We start from the raw sequence: 9,944 nt of genomic DNA on the forward strand, positions 1-9,944 counted from the left end.
AGAAAGGACTTAAAAAACGAAACGTGGCCTTTTCTTCACAGACGAATGGAGAGGGACAGTAACATTGTTGAATTCAAAGGCGAAGGGAACAGCTGCAGTAACAGTCTGTCAACAAAATTTGCATTGCTGCTCTCTCCTCATCTCCATTACTCTCTCCTGTCTCTCCTCAAGCCCACGGAGCTGCCGGCTCAGATCTGAGTACTCTGATGGCTTATCACATAGCGAGCAGCAGGCTAAGCTGGAGTGATGCGCCCAAAAGACATGATCAAAGCGCACCAACTTTCCACCCAGCAATGATGATGGAAGAGCAGGCCCTGCCATGTTATGTTTCTTATTAGGCTGGGGCTGCCAACTGAAAACACAGCCAAGAAGTCAAGGATGAGGCCCCGAAAGATCTGCTCCAGCAACCTTATTTTACATCACACTGTCTACTACACTTAACAGGGATTAAGTAGTAGTTTGTGACGTTTTCATATTTGGTAAATGTAAGTCATGCTCCTCTAATTCTCACACTGATAAAGTGTAGTAATGATTTAACCTATAGGCAGATTATGAAAGCTTTTATTTTGAAGCTCCAACCATCCTGTTTTGGATGGTTGGATGGTTTTTAAGCTCTAAAAACTTTGGTGAAGACTTCCAGCAGCATTGCACTGATTTGTTTGGCATAAACAGAAGAAGTGGATAGATAACATGATCAACCACCACAGCTGCACGGAGGAAAGAGCCACCACTAAAAACTAAAGCTGCATACACAAGGGCAAAATATATCACAGATGCAACCACGCTGTTTGACAAATCAAACCACACAACTTGTCACTGAAATACACAAAAAATTTGTTATAGCTTGTCTATTTCAGGTAAATACTGCATGCAGTGATTTGTAGAGCACCTTTGCAGCACGCTTACCACAATAAGAGTTAGCAGTCACCACATTATTTTACCTCTTTGTATGACTTTTCCAAAATTACCGGGAAGCAAAAGTATTCACTATACATGATAAGTACAATCAGGATCGACATCCCAGTAGTCTAGTCAAATGAAGGAGATAGATATCTTTTTGGTATAATCACATAAACCTTTGAGAATGCTTCATTTCAAATAGAGAGAAAAATTACTTACAGTCCTACGCAATCAACTTTCACTTGTGGTTGAAGCTTGTTCCCAAAGAGACCGACTTCACTTCCTTTCCATGTTGCCCTGGAAAGACAAACAAAACAACATGTTTCTTCGGTTATGTCAAAATAATGAAAAAACAAAAAAAAACCTTCTCAGCGGTTATATTCATCAATGCATATTTCAAATTCCCTAATAGCGAAAGCCATGTCATCCACCAGGCCACCGAAGGCAGATCATAAACAAACGCAGACTGACATACAGACTGGACAGCTGATGGAAACAGGTGCTAAGGTTTCGCCTGGCAGCTGAGCACAGCTTGCAGCATATGGTTGAGCCCTCATGTCGGGACGAAAATGTTTGTAGCTTACCTGCATCATTCCCAAAACATACCAGTGTTGTGCTGTCGAAGAAACTAATTTTAAGTTGCTGCATATTCAGATGCTCTTGCTCTCACTCGGGAACCGTAAATCATATCAAAACACAGTGATTAGGTTGTTCTTAATCCTAAACATCTGAACTGATGGAAAGATTAAAAAAAAAATTAAACTAGCACTTAGTCCAGCTGCAATACAAATCAATTCACTGATTTTCTAATCATTATAGATCCATGTTTTATTTTTTTTTTCATTAATACGTGACTAACTGTGTCTGCACGCAGACGGTGGAAGAAACTCAATGTCAACATCTTGTTGAAATGTGAAAAGTGATTAGCTTTCAGCATTTCACTGTACTCTCTACTGGAGGTGTCAAATCTCATTGCAAACCACAGCACAGTGCAACACCAACTCCCTTTAATTTTTTATCTTTTGTTCCAAGCCTTTCTTTATCTCCTTTCAGTAGAGACCATCAGCAACACACTCAGTACAATCATCTCTTTCCTGCTGAGTTCTCAAGTATCAGAGGAGCATTTACAAAAACACTTTTAACTATACAAAAACAAGGTAAAATAAGGTGAATTTACTCTTGATGTGCATGTATAATCAATGCTGAGGGACTGAACAAAATGCCTGTTGATAATCTATTGTTATTGTAGCAGTTGTTGCAACACGTTATGCAGTCTAATCCAAAACTAACTATGTATAGCAGGTTATTTATTTAATTAAAAACACTTCATCAATGTAAAATCATCGCACTAATTATTAATTTCATACACCAACTTGACAGGTAGAGCAGATTCTTTGATATTTTTCAGCCATGGACAATCTGTATTCCAGTGTTGCAGTGTGTTCCTAAAACACAACACCAGCAGTAAATTCATTTTGTAACTGGAGTTAATTGATTGTAATTGCACGCTCCCTCTCTCCCCATGCAGACGTATGACATTTTTCGTCAGCATCCCTCCCTTTATTAAGGACAGATGACAGTGGAAGACAGTAATTAATGACTGCATGAGTTAATGGCCGTCCTGAGCATTTTGCAGTCTCCGTAGAGACTGAGGAGCTGCACACAGCTCACCTGAAGCTGTCCACTCTCTGACCAATCGCCTTCCCTGGCATTGAGAACCGTCTGCCTGGGCACGCCACAGGGGCCGGGACACACTAACCTTTACCCTGGTAATATTGTTCTGCCTGCCTTTTGTTATCATTTCCATTCATGTAATACAGCACTAATGAGTGCGGTGCCCTCATATTCATATTGCCAGTACTCTTCCCCTTTGTGTTGTATGAATCAAACATGCAAAAATCACATGACAAATTCATTTACCAGAAAATTCCCTTTATTCATCTGTCACTTGTCTTGCTTTGTGCAAAACTGTTTCAAGCAACTGGTTTGAGGGCGTCTTGTATCTGAAATCAAATGAAGAGTGAAGCCGGCAAATAAATGTGAAAGGGGAAAAAAATGCAGCAAATGCAGAACCTTATTCCCACACTGGACCGAAAATAACTCTCCTTATCATTCAGCTGCAAGCACGGGTGCACAGTCAGTTTACAGCCCTTCCGTACCCTGCACAGGGTATTTCAATGTGTGTTCACAAATACTGAGCCGTCAGATGAAAGAGAGGGCCGCTCCACTCAGGGATGGGAGTCCTCACACTGAATGCATGAGTGACTGATTACTTTCTTACCAGTTGAACCTCAACTCTCCACAAAGGAGAGCCTTAGCCCGAGCCTGGCGAGGCCAAACTAGAAACAAGGGCTTTCCAAATAATACAAAATCACAGATTGGTGCGTTAAGGATCTTGCATTATTACAATGCACACAGCTGCGCTTCCTCAAATTTCAAGCTTTTTTCGCTTTCCTCCCTGCCAACTCAATTTATTCAGATGTAGTATTGGGCAGAGAAACTACAGTCATTCTACTTTCTAGAGACAGACGCGGGGGACGGTGTTAGGTTGTTCCCATCAGGATCAGATGAAGGCTGAATGTCTGTAGGTAATAGCCGTGTCAAACAGCGAGCCTGGAAAAGTTGCAAAGAAAGTTCATCCTGTGTTTTAAAACCTGGGTCAGCATTTGCGAAGGTCCATTTCTGCATAAGTGAGCACACAAACCCCAGTGCCTGTTCAAATAGTCTGCAGCTCTCTCTCAGGCAGCTCATGACAACAGCCCAGCAGCAGCACTGTTTGATCTCCAATGTTTTCCTTAATCTGGGTTGTCAAGGTTCGCTTGTTGGAGGCTGTTTACTTTACTTCTCCTACAAAAAAGTGTTTTTTTCCCCTCAGACAATGACTAATCCAAAGACCAAGAAGGAGGGAGCACTGCCAGCAATAGTTGTTAAAGCTGCAGTTTCCCTTTTGTAAATTTTCAGATGGTTTTTTAGTCCTGCTGTTGCCAGCTGCCGAATTACTGTATAAAATATTAGGGTAATTTCATTCTCACATGTATGGTACTTCCTCTCAATACACTTGCATTACTACAATTGTATGTCTTCCATTTAAAATATATATATAAAATACTAACTCCAAGTGACTATACACATTAGTAATAAATCTGTCAATAAAGTTAATAAGATGTTTGTTTATTATAAATATCAGTAAAAATCTGCACAGTTAAATGTATTATCATGTTAGTTAATGCTGTCCACATGTCTGTAATACACCTGTTGTAAAATTCTAGTTAAGGCATGGGACATTTCTTATGTATTTTTGAATATTGTTTACTTAGGAAACTATTTTATTTTATTTATTTTTTACATTTGGACAGTGTGTTAGGGTGTTAGTAAAATAATAAACAATTAACTTCATTATATAGTGTAAGAACAACAGGTAATCGTTCATTTCTCATCTCAAATAAATAATAGTGATTATAACATGCTCTTTGTCTTATTTACAGTTACTTAGCTATCCATGTGTAACCCTGCACGCCATATCTGACCCAGTAGAACCACTAACTTCAAACTTTGAGCACACAATAAAAGAAAAAAGAAAAAAAATACAAGTAAATGTAACACAATGTTAAAAAGTTTTAATGTCTCGTTGTGGCTTTTAATGTTGTCAGAGCTTTAATTTGAAATTAATTTACGAAAGCCTTTGTTGTTAATGAAAAGTTGACTGAGGTGAATATCCGCTTTAAATGTATTTTGTGTAGCTTTTACCGCTGAGCAGACAAACAACGCCGAAAACAACAAGCCTTCAATAACGCAAATGATGGACATGACAAATAAAGGTAGGCTACCCCGATATATCAACAGAGTCGACGTTACAGTAGTAATAACAGTTTGTGTGTAGCCTAGTTGTGAAGCCTCTGCTCCGGTCTCTCGGAGTTTGGAGGACAGCTAACACGTGGGGAAAAGCTCCTTCCCTGGTCTTACTCCAAAGAAATCACGGCACTCCAAACTTCCCTTTCACGGTGTTAAACTTCAAAATTAAAAAATAAATAAAAACTTTTTCTCCTCAACAGGTATCACTGTAATTGCGCATTGACTATCGCTGTGCAACACAAATAACCACCTAGCTTTTAATTGTGGAAAATGCTGTCTCCCTAAAGGTGCATTTCCCCCCGGGGTCTCACACGAGTAGCCTCAACAAAGTTAGAAACCAACTTTCCAAAAAAAAAAAAAAAAAAAAAGACAGAAAGAAAGTAGAGGATACACCACAAGTAGTTAACACACATTTCAAACAACTGCTTCAGCCTCACTAAACAGCGCTAGCACCGATCCTTCGTGACAACAACACAGGTGTTTGTTTATTTGTTTATTTCGCTACTTGGTAAATGGAAAACGGCACCACGAGCCCGTACGGAGCTGTAGCCCACTACACAAACTCTGCGTGTGTCTGTGCGAGTGTGTTTGAGTGCAGCAACAGCTACAACAGCGGCTACAGCAGCAGCAGCGAGTTAGATACGATACAACAAAGCTAATGTTAACATTGTGATAATAGTGAAACTTACCGGAATGGGGGGGGAAAAGCGCTTTACAGCAGCTAAACAGGCGCACGCGGAGGGTACGGTACCGACTCGCTTAGTATGAGATAACGAACCCGTGCACGCGAGGTTGTGTACAGAGAACGCGACAACAAATCACAGTAAATACCAACAATGGCTATTACTCCGCCCGCCTTGGTGTTGGATGGCGAGCTGGGGGTGGTGGAGGTGGGGTGGTGGTGGTGGTGTGGGGTGGGGGGGCTGACTAACTAACTAACTTAACTGCAAGGAGAAAGAGATAATCTTACCGATGGGCGTCGAAAAAGGGAGCAAAAAAATAAATAAAAAAATATGGAGTTTCAACACTCGCTGCCTCCCGGTCTGTCTCGCATCGGAGAGAGGCACGAGCTCCTTTCTTAATGTTTGTTATTAGATTTTAACACGGCGAAATAAAAGAAAAAGGAGGAGAAAAAAGAAGATTCGCGGTTTGGATGTTGTTGTTGTTGATGTTCCAAGTCCGTGACGTCATATCCACCTGCTAGGGTAAACAACGATCATTGCATTGCAGATCCTTCACAGAAAACATCACGGTCACAAGTACAATTCAGTAGCACTTTAGTAGTGGGTCCTTTCTATGGGGAAATGTAATGATATGCATTAGTTTTAGCCGAAAGTGTGACAGGAGAGAGGGGGCTGTCAGAAAAGCAAAAAATGTCTAAGCTGACTAATTACAACTGAGGCAGAATGAACTTGTATTATTTTTTCTCCTTCCTCTTCTTCGTTTTCTTCTTCTTTCTTTTTTGATGTGAGGTTCGTCATAACTGCTCCAAAGCCTCTCTGTAAAAAAAAAGAAAAGAAAAGAAGATGAAATGCTTTGACATGATCATCAAAGATGTTTTAATCTCAGCTGTGAAGATTTAACTTGAAGATGACAGTGTAGATAAGCAGAGAACAGGTTCTTTCAGTTTGGTGTGGTTATATCTGACCTGTGGGCCAACTCTTCATAATGTTTTCAAGGAAAACAAGTTATTAAAAACCTCTGGTTTGGATTTTTGAATTTATTTTATCGTTGAAAAGTTATGCTGATTTATAAACAGTTTTCCCCTCATGACTGTCACAAAAAAAGTACAAAAACATTATGACAGTAATTAAAATCTCTTGTCACTTGCCCCCGAAGAGGAGAATTATCATGGGCCAGTTCAATAGTCCAGTTAACACTCATTGTAACGCAACATTAATTTAGTCCCAAGAGAAAATATTTTAAGTCGTTTTTTGTCCTTGATCAAGGTCTGAGAGGCACAGCTCATTTCGCTATAAACCATATTACATTTATCATGGCTGCATCTGGGAGGACTGGTGCTGATGAACCCTCGAAGGAAGACTGTTTCTTAGTAGAGAGCGCCACCTTCTGAGCATGCATAGTCATAGTAAATGTGGCGGCTATATAGTTAAACTACTTTATCTTAGCATGTGAATTTATGGTTATTTGACTTTACATTTAAAATCCTATTTTGTGGTAATGTACAATTTTTTAAAACCAAAATATAATGTCCTTAATACATCAGTGAATTGGTGTTTTGTGAAACACAACATCTCAAAGAAACATCACTGTCAACAGTAGATTTTCTAAAAGACATTTCTACAATTATTTATAGGTTTCAAAAATTCATTTTCAGAATGAACTGATATTTTTCAGCATAACCTATTAACACTTTGTTGTTTACTCTGTTTTACACATGAACCAGTGCCCAATGCACCGAAATCAAATGATAACAATGATCACAGATCACAGTCACTGTGTTGTGGTTATTTCAACGTGTTTACACCACCTGCATCAGTTTAAGGGACAGTTTGGACTATTCTGAAAATATTCACAGACATTTACACATTTAATTGTTCTAAAGGGGCATCTTTTTAAAGTGTGTGCCCCGTGCACAGCAGCACATTGCTCTGCTTCTGTGCAGGTGCACGGGGTTGCTCCTGTAAACTGGCAGTGCACTGATCTGAATATATTGTCGGTAACACTGATAATGCAGGGCGACCTTACACAACCCCAGTAACCTGATCCATCCCTTTAATGTTTTCCTTTCAAGCTGACGTCCTCTGAACTTGCACTGCTTCTCCAATTCTTCTTGTGTGATTGATGACCCGGCATGAAAGTCTTATATTTATCAAGCTTCAGACATGTCTTCACATCATCCTTAAATGTTTTCAATGTGTCATCATAAATTTAAACTTTAAACAAGTTTATGCTCCCCAAGGATCTTGCCACAGCAACGCTACACTAACTGTCCCATTGAACTTTAAAATAAATAACCTTCTTGATCGTTTGCTATGTCTTAATTCATATGACACAATAGTTATACAAAACAAGGCCAGACAGGAAAACACAACATACTATTTCCTGTTACATTCAGACTATGAATACAAATAGAAACCAACCTTTTTATAGGTTTAAAGACCTCAAGTCTTTGGGGCAAGTGTTTGGGGAAAAAAATCAAGTAACAAGTTATTACTGTACATCACAAACAATAATAAAAAAAATAGGCACACTTGTGTGTGACCCTTTCCAGTTCAAATTTGGCAAATCCAAAACAATGCTACTGTATGTGCAGATGCATTGATGGTTTCAGGGTCCAGAAACCAAAACAACACAGTGATAACTGATAACAATGAAGCCAAAGAATTGGATTTATACATGAATTTATAGCGAACAAAAAACTAAAAAATACAACAAGCATGGTGATGTATTTCACCATTTGATGAATTTAACTTTGATATTTTTTCATCCAGTCTTAAGTACGTCTGTGATGAAACAATGAGCTTTTATCTTTCATGGTATAGGCTATTACTCCCATTCTGTTCCTAACTGGATTTGCATTTTTCTTCTTGTACAATGAGTCAATCCTACAATCTTTCATAGGATTACTGTGAGGTTGTAAACATGATTGTGTGCCATAATTAATGAAAAAAATCCAAATACAATGTGATGAAGGTAATCTAATACACAATCTAAGCTTTCTAACTCCCCAGTGGCTTGATCTGCGTGTCAATACTGGATCTATGAGCTCAGCAGAACCCAACAGCCATGTGTCTGTGTCTGAATTTATTATCCTGTTCTGTCGATGTCACGCTGGTGATGTGTCCCGTGGATTAAGGCCCTGACTTGATGAAGTGTAGTTGCAAATTAATTGAGGATCACTATCAGTTACGCAACGGCCTCTCCACACGTACGCGTGCACACAACAAAGTAATTAGCTTTCTGTTAATTAGGTAATTAAGCAAATGAATAGGAGCTCCTCTTGATTTCCAAAGGGGGACGGATGGCTTTCATACGGTGTTTTTCCCTCGCTGCTGGGGTCTGTATAGCATTCAACACGTGATGAAAGGAAGGAGACCTCTAGAGAAGCTAGACAGATAATGACCAGTAAAGAACCATTAAATGAGCGAGAGAAGAAGAGGAAGTAGAGATCATGATACCTTGAGCTGCATTCTGTCTTTGTGGGCAATTGATATAGCATTTTTTCTGTTTTCCAGTAGCAGACACAACTATTAAATCTTTTTAAAAGAAGGTAAATATTACATTGAAGGACTGCACCATCCTTTAAAAAAATATAGCCTACTGTATATATCAAATCTATGAGTGAAACAAGCATGTTTCATCAAGTATTAAAATATTTTTCAGTGGTTAAATCTTGTACCATCTTTTTGTTTCTCAGTGTATCATGTTGAATATGTTAAAGACTTGGCCACTGTGTTGAACGCCATGCACCAGGTCAACAGGTCAACATGCTAAATATTATGTACCTATAGTAAATTAAACTATGTTGTACATCATGCATTACACTGTAGTCAAGTAGTCAAGTGAATATTTGTGAAATTATGTAGTGGTAAATAGGGAAACAGATCCTATATGACACTGAAATGTTGTTTGTAATATTAACTAACCCACATAGATACACACTTGGTTGGTTCCCCTTTCAACAGTTCAATGCAAGCAAAAAAAAAATGGGAAAAATAATGTGGAGCTAAATTGAGGTAAGACTAACCACTTGAGTAACATACCACCCAAAGTGTTTGTGTACATTATGTTGTCATATTACCATTAGTAAACCGTATCTATGGTAACTGGAAATGTGTCACAAGTCTTGACCAAACACATACAAACATGAACCAGGAAAATCAGCTGTCAGCTTTTTTTTAATGCCAGTGGTCATTACAAATTGGTATGAGGTCACTGTTACCATGATGAGAACTAATAACATTAAGCTTCTACCAGCATCGTCTTTTTAGTACTGTATTTGCAGAGTGTTGTGTAAAACCATAACGCTTACCTCATTTTATAACAATGCTAGTAATAAACTCATAACAGCTTTTCCTTTAACATTAATAAAAGAAATTGCACAGATAATCAATTATGGCAGGGTTAGATTGTAGCAGAAAGAACAACTCTTAAAGAGTTTTAACGATGTAATTGACAGAAAGGTTTTAACTGAGGTCTAAATTGTTGTGTTGATTTTTTTTTTTTTT

The 9,944-nt window shown here is 38.6% G+C and overlaps 1 protein-coding gene across 4 annotated transcripts in view; it reads right to left on the reverse strand.

The window, feature by feature from the left end:
• Window positions 1-5,633, reverse strand: part of foxp1b (forkhead box P1b) — a 150,130-nt gene extending 144,497 nt beyond the window's left edge. For all 4 annotated transcript variants that reach the window (XM_083971023.1, XM_083971027.1, XM_083971028.1 and 1 more), the window contains exons 1-2: window positions 5,442-5,633; window positions 1,120-1,197 (exon numbers count right to left, since the gene is read on the reverse strand). The gene's annotated coding sequence lies outside the window, so the exon portion shown is untranslated. The remainder of the gene's footprint in view (window positions 1-1,119; window positions 1,198-5,441) is intronic.
• Between the last annotated feature and the right edge of the window lie 4,311 nt (window positions 5,634-9,944).

The sequence above is a fragment of the Trachurus trachurus genome (assembly GCF_905171665.1).
Source record: "Trachurus trachurus genome assembly, chromosome: 5".
Lineage (NCBI taxonomy): Eukaryota > Metazoa > Chordata > Actinopteri > Carangiformes > Carangidae > Trachurus > Trachurus trachurus.